This window comes from Poecile atricapillus, chromosome 1 (genome assembly GCF_030490865.1).
Source record: "Poecile atricapillus isolate bPoeAtr1 chromosome 1, bPoeAtr1.hap1, whole genome shotgun sequence".
Lineage (NCBI taxonomy): Eukaryota > Metazoa > Chordata > Aves > Passeriformes > Paridae > Poecile > Poecile atricapillus.
In genome coordinates, this window is record NC_081249.1 from 28,608,345 (window position 1) to 28,619,768 (window position 11,424).

Consider the following 11,424-nt stretch of genomic DNA (forward strand, 5'->3'; position numbering starts at 1 on the left):
AGGACAGGGACTGTCTTTGTGTGAATTGGTATTCAGTAGCTGTTTAGTAGCCATAGCATGTAATCTAGCATTAGTATTAACATAAATCAGTGGCAGGAATTAATAATATTTCTAAAGTCTTATATGATAACTGGATCCACACTATATTGTTTAGTTCTCTTGGGCATTTTAATGATCATGTAATAGAAATGTTGGAGTAGCTGAGATATTCGTTATAAAGCTCTGTGAAAGGTCTTTAACACAATGTCTTTAGCAGACAGTTTTGATAGAATGTGTTGTACAAGAAGAAATATACCTATTTTGGTAATATGAGTATGTTTTATTAGCTCAGTCCACAGCAGTATGGCATTACATTTAAAAAGGAATACAATTAATAACAATGAGAGGGTTTTTTTTAGCTCTCAGAGTATAGCTGGAGGAACTGAGCAAGGTGTCAGGGCAGTTAAATAGAGGGGCTGTATTACCTTTGTCTGAACACTCATAACATCATCCTGTCTCAATATGCTGAATAGGGGATTTCTTTGCAAGCAGGATTCTTAATTTATTTTGATGTTTCCTATAACTCGGATAATAATAAGATGGACTTTTTTATTAATCTTTAAAAATGTACAAATCTTGGGAATTAGTATGTCTGTAGATCCGTATATTTTCCATTTTCCATTGAGTATGGAATGATTGTATTAGAGATACACACAATAGCTTCTCAGCCTGAACTTAATGGAACCATCATATCTGTGCTGTGAAAAAGTACAAAATACTGCTGGTGCATGTACAGTACATGGATTAGATAACTGCAGTCCAGGGAAAAAGTTATACTTTGAGACTATTAAAATAATCAACATGAGTATTATTTTATTCAGCATTAACCTTTATGTTCTACGTTAAATGACAATGAAACCAGTGGAACACAATCCTTCCCTAGAGTAACAGTACAGAGCATTTCTTTCATCTCTAAAGAGGTTTCTTAATTTCCTGCAATCCTAAAAATGCTATTTTTTCCCCCACTTCAGGTCAGATTTAATAACAGTTACAGGAAATAAATGGATTTGACTCAGCTGAGCCTTGGGCAGCCCTGTGGATGGTAGACAGGGATCTGTCCCCTCCAGAAGAAGCAGCAGCAGAAGGCAGCAGGGGCATTGCTGTGATGCCTTCAGGGGACCGAGTCCTTGGGAAGTAGTCCTTTCCATGGCACGTCTCTGCTTGAGGGTCTTCTGCTTAGCCCAGTCTGTTCTGCACATCTGGGTGGGAAAACTAGGAGTCCGCCTTGGCCCTGCAAATGAGGGTGGTGAGGAAGCCATATGAAGTCTTTGGCACAGCCAACACTGAAAGACACAGGCTTGCTGTGAGAAGGAGAGGCCCTAAGTGTCCTCTCCACAGGGGCAGCTCTCTTCTGCAGGGACAGCTCACTTGTACTGCTCATACTTCCACGGCAGCAATAGGTACGTGGGGAAAACTGTTAGGCAGGTGCCAAGGCAGAAGCGACCTTCCCCTTTTGCCCACACCTCCATGTGCCCCATTTCATGGGTGCCTGGCAGCGCTGCACCACAGGCTAATAAAAAACACTGTGCCCACAGGGAATTAATGAACAACTCCAGGACCATTCATGAGTAACATTATAACTCAGCAGGGAACAGTTTCCTAAGCCAAGGAGCTCCAGGTGACTCCTTCCACAGCAGCGCCTGGGTTAATGGCATACGGCGCCAGCCGCCCCATCCCGTCCCTGGGCAGCTACTGACCTGGCCCTGCTTTAAGCTGCCACATATGCAGCGACACACGGCGCCTCGAGCGATTAAATTGTGAGAGCTGCCCTCCCCTGCTCGGTGTTATTGACAGACCCATCAGGGCAGTGATGCATCGGCACCTGCTCAGCCCCAGCGGGCCAGCACAGGACAGGCCGGCTGCCCAGCCACCATGTTGGCGGAGAGGCCTTGCGCCCTCCCATCGACCTGCCGGGCCTCGGCGTTATCGACCGCTCCAATTTGCAGGAATTTATGGTATTGATGTGGGGCTGATTAACATTTTGTGCCACAGCAGTTCAATACGGGCTGGTAACAGCTTTTAATGATTAATTGACTTTTATGATTCCGCCTGGGTGCTGTCAAGCCGGCTGTGAATGGCGGGCACGCGCCTCCACAGCTACTCTCTCCGGTGGCACCGGGCAGTGATTGAGTGCCTGGGAAATTAGTGTCCTTGCTGTCTCATTTTATGAAAGATAAATGCTATGACATTTAATGTAGAGCTTAATTTAGAACAGAACTAAACAGATCATTTTGCAATTTAATCATAAACAGGTAAATATCAAAATTGTTTAGCATTTCACGAGTCAGGCAGACAGGCAGCAGAGGTAAAGCGAAGTGGGCAGCAGTGGAAAGGCAGAGGTAAGGTGAGGTAAGGTGATGAGACTTGGAGCCAGAGATGTTTTAATAGGGGCAGCAGCATAAATTAGATGGTATATCACATCCACCATTCAGGTATGGTCTGCCCATATGGTGATCTTGCTCTCTCTTTTTCTTTCATCCTTTAATCTCATTCACTGTTCCCACTCTAGCTGTAAGGTGAGGGCTTCTGACACAACATGATACATGGGGAAAAAAAATGTCACCTACAGTTAATTTGTTACCTAAAACAAACATAATCATTATGGAAAATTTGCAAAGGAAAACAAAATTTTATTATACCCCATAACATAACAACTGAAAAAAAGATTGTCTGGAAGGCTGTGTGCTGTCAACTCCTACCTTCCTGTGTTCATATTTATAGCCTATTCCTTTGCATTTGTGTTAATTAAAAAGACTGTAAGTTTCTTTTTAAATAACTGTCTAAACAAAATGTCATATTATGCATGTTTATACATACAAAAGCTAAAATGGCATATTTTGATCCTCTTTGAAATTTTATTCTCTATCTTCTCACCACCCCACCACCCCCTCAGTTTGGTATGATTTTCAGAGGAAATGAGGCTGCAATGGGCCAGATTCTTAAATCATTTTGACCCACTTTGAAAGAGCTGGGGAGCTGCTGAATCTCCCCATTCAAGGATTCCCTTGACACAAGGGAGTTCCTAGCTCATACAAAGCTGACAGAGCCTATTCCTATGCCATCTGTTCCTAAAGAAACCATTTAGAGGAGCCTAGTGGGGGCAGAGCAGGGGTGCAGTTGAGGTGTTTCTGTATTTTCCTTTCCCTTTTCAAAACCCTCATGGACGCAATAGCTAATCTGTTACAGTGCAACATGAATCCCAGAAACAAAAAGCTGAAATGAGCTCTCTAGCTGTTCCTCTAAGCTTTACCCAGTGCAATTTTCCTGGGATAATACAAGAAGCCATGCAGAAAAGACCACCTCCAAAGGCTCTTCTCTTTAAACCTGAATCACTTTCTGGAAGTCAAGAAGCAATCAGAAGGTGTTAAATTGTAAAACCGAATGGGCTGTAACATCTGGGGAAAGGGGGAAAAGGGGAAGGGGGACAAACTTCTGGACACAGCTGAGTGCATCCACCTCTTTACCCTGATCAGCAGAAAATCTCATCTAATAGCAGTCCTCAGCCAGCTATGTGATACCTGGAAGGGGGTGCTTAGCTCTTCAATCAAAATTCACAGTGCTGAGCAAGACCCTTAAAGCTCTGTGTACACTGGATGTTTGCCTATGGATTTGTCCTGATGAGCTTTGTGACTCTCCCGACGCTGTGATCCAAATGGCACGTACTCTGGCAGGTTTCTCTGCTTGAAGGCACCAACTGTTATCTGAGAGGTAGTAAGGGATGGCTTTTTAAACCACTTCTCAACTGGTGCCACTTGTTTCACTGTCGGGAGGAGCATGTCCTTCTCAGTGAGCCATCAGGCAGGCTGGTGAGGAAGCAGGGTTCTGCCTTCCTGAGAGTGAAACAGGAACAGAGTAAACCTATCTCAACAATGAGGGGGTGCCTTTATGCTGAGGGGAAGTTTTGATGTGCTGTTTCATTGTGTTGGTGGTTTTTTTGCCACCACCATTCAGATATTTACTTCTGTCTCTCAGCCCAAGCTTCTGAGAGACTGCCACATTTGGAGTGTGACAGCATACCACACCATGCCTGGGATAAACCAAGATGCCTTGCTTTGTTGCCTCAAGGAAGAGAAAGAAGACCAGGCCCCCAGGGCTTTTCAAGCTGTAAGAGGGGAGGGGAAGAAGTAAAACCTGTTGAGGAACCATAGTTGGATGCTGCTGTCACTGGGTAACTGTGGGGATGACTGCTGATTCTTGAAGGAGCAGCAGGTTCTTTGATGTCTAATCTGACCTCTCACTTTTGTGTCATCACTGAGCCTGGCTTTCAAGGACATAGGACACAGGTTAAATGGCTATTATAATAGCCCATTATAACCTGGGCAAAGGTCAGTCTAAGCCACTACTCACACTCTGCTTATGCTAACAGCTGACATAATTCAAGTGTGTCCACACAAACCGACCCAACGGTTCGAAGATCCAGCCTAGGGAGTGGCATTCTGGCTTTAGATATCAGCACTGAGAAATATTCCTGGGTTAGGACACAAGCAGGGGCTAAGGAACAGGCAACATGCAAGTAGAAAAAGCTTAAAATCCCTTGACACTGACTGGCAAAGTCTAGCACTTAAAAAGTAACCTTCCAAAGATGGGTACAGTGAGACCTCTGCCTGCTTCTGGGGGTACCCATACAGCTACAGCTCTGGACCTAAGCTCACAAGGCTAATCTCCAGGAAGATAATGCCATATATTCATTTGGCCAGGAACACAGATGGAGCAGACATGACTGTCTATACTCACCAATGTAAATATACCCTAAGCATGGGCATAGCAAGCTAAGTATGTCACTGAAGCTGATAAGAAATCCCAGTAAGGGGAGTTTTGCTCCACATCAGAGCTGCAGTTAAGTGTGCCTTTGAATATCAGCTTCTGAACCAAACTGTCCTGTGTTTAGCTGTCTTACTTGCACATTCGAAGGCAGGTGGCTTGTTTCTTTTCTCCTGTGGGATGAGGTTCATGGTGATACCACTTTCAGCTAATAATCAGTTGAATACGAGGCATAGAAGTGTGACTTGAGCCCTATCTCAGCAGATTCTACAATAATGTAGAGATAGTAGTTTCATCAGAAGGATGTAGGTGAGAATGGGAATAGCAAAGAGGGAGTGTCTCTGTTTTCTCTGCTATCTGGGTCACTATGCAGCAGAAAGCACGGACCATAGAGCCAGAGGTAGAAGAAAGGAGTGCCATGAGTATTGCAGGTAATAAGTATTCCCACTGAGAATGAGAAGCTCTGAACCCTGAAGTTAGCCCATCCCTATCTACACACAATGTTAAAACAGTGCCTTGCCTTTGCTCTATTTAGCTCTGCAACCATAGACTCCTTGACTTCTCTGCTGCACACTTCAGTGCAAAGTAAGATGTGGTCCTCTTTCCTGATACCTCCTCTTTCTCAGTGAGAGTCTCTTTAAGGGACCTTCAAAATCAAGAGAACTGAAAACTTTTGTTTCCCAAAGCATTCAAGCTGCCAGGCAATTGCACAAAGGGCAGACAGCGGTTGTTGTGTTTGAAAGGAAGTGGCTGAGAATGCTCAGACCAAGAGTATATGAGACTATGCTGACATGGTCTTTTGCAGATGGAGGTGAGCCTGTTTTGTCTTTTTTCCAAGCCAGATGGGGAACTGCTTTATTGTAAGCTGATCCTGAGTAATGAAACGACACCCCTTCACATTCAAAAGCTTCTAGTTAGCACCATGTACCCTAGAAAACAAGAAGGGCTCTCAATTGCTGTCAAAACCCAGAGCAGTCCTATGTTATGGTCCTGTGGACCTCCCCAGCAAACCCCATAGGTTCTTACCAAAGAGGGTATGAGGTAGGGGGGCTCAGCTTGTGAAAGGAAATAGGAATGGTTTAACTATGTAACCCTGTAGCAGGGCCAGTTCAAAATGTGAAACAAGCAGGCTGTTGCTTTTTCTTCTACATATTGCAAAAAAACCTCCCAAACCCAAACCAAACCAAACAAACACATGATAGCACTACTTTGCTTCAGACAGAGACCAGGAAAATGAGGCAGAAGCCTGTGTCTTGGGGCAGTAATTGGTCTCTCATTTTTTATTTCTCTGGCAAGACCAAGGGTCTTGTTCTCCTGAACCCTCAGGACCTGCTCCAGGATTTGTCCTTGCTTTCACTGTACCTTAGCACTTTTGGCTACATAGGAAAACAGGCCCCCAACTCCTTTGCCTGCAGGAGGTTACACTCCTTTTTACTTGAGCTGGCTGTGGGTGGGAGTGGCTGCACAGATACAGTGGGACTGTACTGGGCACCTTAGGAAGTGACACCCAGCAACACACCTGCCTGGGAGACACCTAATCGAGATTGGCAGGATTTTCTGTGTGACCTTCAGTATGCACATACATTTTGCTGAAGTTTTATTTAGGTATGTAAGAGACTGTTCAGGATTGTGCTCAGGTTGATCTTATGGTGCCTTGAAAAAGTTCTACCCACTTACCTGCAAAAAGGAGATTTTATGCCTCCTCCTCCCTTGATGAGGGAGCCAAGGAAGATGGAAGTATTCTGTGTTGTTTAAATAGCAAAGCAGAACAAGAATCAGAGAAAGGGGAGAAAAACTGTGGGAAAAATCTCAGCCCTACTGAAGTCACTGGCAAAAATTCCACGGACTTCAAGAACTTTCTATTCTATGGCTGCATGTGCTTTTCTCTCACTGCAGGCCACTTTCAATGGCAGAGTTTTAATAAGTTGTATGACTACTGCAAAGGGTGAAATGAGACCTTCACCATTTTTATTAGGGTGCTACTCTGACTAGCAAGCAGCATCTCTTTACAGCAGACCAGCATAAGTATTAATAAGAAAGTTTTTCTCTCACAATATAGAATTACTGGCATTTAATCTTTTCCCTTGCTATTTTGTCATGTTCCTTTCTGTTCTATAGCATATTGGGCCATACATATACTGCATTCAGTGAAGATTTCCATATTCAGCCTCACTTACTTTTGTCTAGGTGGATGGCTAGGGATACTGGAGAAGTGTGGTGGACTATATTTATAATTACAGCTCAGATATTTATCCATTCAAAATAACACAATAAAATTTTGAGCAAAAATGATATTCAGTATTTTGCCAAGAGAGTCTATTGTTTTTCTGCAGTCACATGCCAGTCATTGCTCAACAAAATTCCACACATTATCTTTCTCATGGGTTCAGAGGGCAGTTACCAAGGGAAATTTCCACCTGTAGGCACTGATTTAGTTTTCTTTTTATGATTCCTCTTCCAGATTTATAAGAGAATTTAATTAGGCTTCTTATAGATTTCTTTGGCAATTTTTGAATATATATATATCTATCTCCTTCTTGATTACGATCCCCTTTAACTCACTGGATGTCCCAAATTATAAGCTTTGCATGGAATCAGTTGCCTTTGGCTATGTTTGGTATTATGTTACCTTCTGTTCAGTTAACGGTGTGGAGATAGACCATAAGCACTGGAAAAACCTCAAAGCTCTTTTCTGCTGTTTTGAAATTGAGAAAGCAGAAACATAATTGCTTTTGTTGGATCACAATCCTGAATAGCAAAAGACTTTTTAAACATCTGCCCTTCCTTTGATTGGCTTTACATCTTCTCACTTTTTTGTCTACTGTTCATTATTCTGCATTTTATTCACTAATGAAAAGTTCTATCCATGAAAATATTTTCATATGCTGTAAGATGACTGTGATTCAATGCATTTAATCTGATCTAGCCCTACAGAAAACCTTAATAGAATGTGACAATATATGTTAATTCTGTGAGGTTTGTATTTCCTTCTTGCTTGTGTAATATCTGATCTGTCCTGCCTACAATCTCAGTGCAATCTCCTGCAACCCTGACTTTTAGCAGAGTCAGAGTTTAACTCCCAGCATGTATTTGCAATGCCTATTGAAGTCAAACGACACTGTGTAGCTATATGGAAAGTAAATTTTGCTTTCTTTGTCATTGAAGCCCTGCTCCCATGCAGATCTGTGACAAATCAGCACTGACTTACATTCTGCCAAGATCAGGTGTCAGAATTGTTACATTTTAAATGGGATTCTCTCTGATGGGAGAACTTGCATGTGTTTCCAGGTGCTGATCTCCTGCTCTCTCTTTATCACTAATCGAATGACTTGATACAACTCTTTCCTTTCTTACTTTTTTAATACCACTGTCAAATACCTATCATGACATTAGTATGCATTCCCAGGGAAATGTAGCAGCCAGAAATAAAGCTGATCCCTGAGTGGATTGGAATAATCCATTCATTCTGCAGGGAATAGCTATCCCTATTCAATAATAATATTGAAATTATGAAATCACATTCTGTCTTTTAACATGGGAAGACAATACAAATAATTGGGGAATTTCCTAATGAGTCTGTTTTTAAAACAGTATCTAGAGGAAACCTGAGCACTCAGAAAACTGAAATGTGTCTTTTTTTTTTTTTTTTTCTGGTTTGAGCATAATGCCTGACATCAATACCACAAGTATTTTCAGTGCTACCTGGGAATAAGGGGAAATGAAGGCAGGAGACTTGAAAAATCACTTCTGATTTTGCTCATTTAAGAGCTACGTATTTCAAAAGAAATGAGGGCCAAACTTCCAAGTGCCAATAGTCCCTTGTTGGATCCAGATTTTCAGAAAGATTCCATTCTCATTTACACTTCTCAATAGAGCATTTTTCCACAAGCGCTCAGCAGCCAGCAATTCTTTCTGGCCAGGAAGCCATTGAGAAAGCTGGCCTTTTTTTTTTTTTTTTAATACCCTTCTGTGCCTAAAAGGGAACGGGGAGCACTTTTGTGAATAAGGTTCTTCAGACAAGTTATGCTTGATGAGCCTGGCTCTGAGGGAAGAAGTGAAGTACAACTTTCCTCTCTGAAGTCTCCAGAGGCTGTGGGAGCTAGAAAGACCCAGTCTACTGTTGGACAGAGATAGTTCTGAGAGAGTTAGCTTGGAGACTGGAAGCAATGGAGAAACACCCATAATTCCTCCTGGAGCTTTGCAGTATGTGAGGGAACAAGTATTTCCATGAATACCAGAATTATTCCGGAAGCCTAGTTTCCAATGGAGTTAGTGTTTCATGGCTGACTGACATTTTAAATGAATTACACTATTGCTGCACTGTGAATTCTGCCCTTATCAGACACTGGAGAATCCATAGGGGAGAGAAGCCTTGGCTGTGGAGTGGATTCCCTTATATCTAATAAGGTATAAGCTCTGACTGAAGCTTTCCTTCACATACATCCAGTCTCTTTCCCAGGTGGATTCTCTCTGTGTGAAATGAGAACCGAGCGTGGGCTTCAGCTTTTCCATCAGTAGAAAAACTCTTCAGTTTTCTATATTTGCAAAAACTTACCAACTTGATTATCTCTGGAACCTCTACCTATCTGCCAGGTTCAGCTACAATTACCCAATGGGTACAAAAGTACAAGTTGTTAGACAACTCTGCACACACATGCACACGCAGAGCAATTATATGAGCTGTGCTTCCTCATAGAGCCAGGCTAAAAACAGCCACTGATAAACTAAATGACTGAAGCCTGCTGTGTCTCTGAGTGAGTTGGGTAGGCTGTAATAAAGGACTGAGTGGAAAGAGGAATAAATTATTCTGTATCTCTTGTCCCGTATAGCAGTCAGGCACATCTCCCTCCACTGCTAGCCATAGGGTCTCCCCATCAGACGCGACCGCTGTTCAGCCCCTTTGGCACGGAGTGCACTGCGGGGGCAGTCAGGGGGGCTGGAAGTGTTCCTGGCTGGTCTGCCAGTGTGAAGGATTGGCAGTGTTTCTTGTAGTTTCCTTTCCCATGAGCAACTAGCAGCAATCAAATACAATCTAGCCCTTATTATTTGCCGTTAGTTTCTTTGATTGTGATTTGGAAATACATTGCTAAGGAAAGCAAAAACCATGGTTAACTGATTGATAGAAAATAAGAGTCATAGAAAACATCTGGAGAGCCAGATGAGTACAAGCCATTGTTTAGTTTAATACCCTTATAATATTTGCAGCAAACAGCCAAGCTGAAGGGTGGATTCTTCATCATTTTTATTATGTGCTTATTCCAAAATATTAGTGAATGGGCTTTGACAGCAATGTTTGATTCATGCCCTTTTGCCCAGATATTACCCTGTCTTGGCTTCCTGAAGCTGTGTAAGGCCAAATTATCAGAACATAATATCAAAATATAGGAATGGTCATACTGGATAATACCAACATCCCTCTAGACTCTTGCTTCTGATGGTGACGAATAGCAGATGTTTAGAAAAAATTACAAAGCCAAAAAATGCAGCCATTGTTCTCTGACACACTCTCATATCTTCTAGTGATTAGCAGCTAGAGAACAAGCTGAGACAGAAGTAGTATCTTTGTAGTTAAGATGGATGGATGGATGGATGGGTGGATGGATGGATTTATTTTTTTCTGTTTGGTTGTTCCTCCGAGGCCTTTAAAGGTAAAAATAAGTAGGTTATGTTCTGCCTAGGAAAAAGTGCTGAGGGAAATCCTGCGGCTGGAAACTTTTGGAGCCACCCATAGGAATTAAACTTCACCAAGCTGCAGTGGCATGTTTAAGCTAAAGTTAGAGAGAGTCAGCCTCTCTGAACTTCTGATCTTCACCATTCAGCTTAACCATACATTTGTTGGGCAGCAGAAAGCAGGGGAGGAAAATTGGGTGGGCACTGAGGGTTGAAGCTGAGTGCAGATGTCCAGAGCCTCCCTTCAGGTGGGCTAGAAGAGACAAGACCAGCACATCACCTGGTTGACCATACAGCCGTTTACCTGCAGCCCTGGGAGCCAGCACTCTGGTTGAAACTTGCTCTTCCCATTTAAGCAGAGTGGTCTCTGAGTAGAGAGAGATAGCTGACTGAAATGTGGTTAATGGCCAACTTACTTCAAGTCTTCACAGGTCCATTCCCTTGCTGATCACAGTAATTCAACAGCTGTGATTTACATGTATGTCAGTGTGTTGTGGATTTTTCAAAGAACCCTCTGCAAGCCCAGGAAGACAGAAAATATTAGCACATTTCTGGCTTTACAGATACTGAGAGTTGAAATCACTTTTCTGAAGTTCAGTGTGAACTGGTAACTGGACCAGATATGAAAACTACTCACTTCTGCTAGCCAGCACTTCCTTTCACTTAATTTACTGTTAAACCTAGAGGCATAACTCAGAGATCCAAATAGCAAGGGGGCTGCTTCCTCACAGAACTTTATTCACTATATATAACATGTGCTTATTATGGTGATCATATACAAAATTGCATTGTTTTGACTCTTTAGGTGGTATTTTAACTAAGAGGAATTGTCACATTACAAAACAAACAACCAAAAAAACCAAAAATAAAAAAAAAAAATCCCACCAAGCAAAAAAAAAAAAAAAAGGCTAGCATTTTCAGAAATACTGTGGCTTTTTTTCTGAATTCACACAA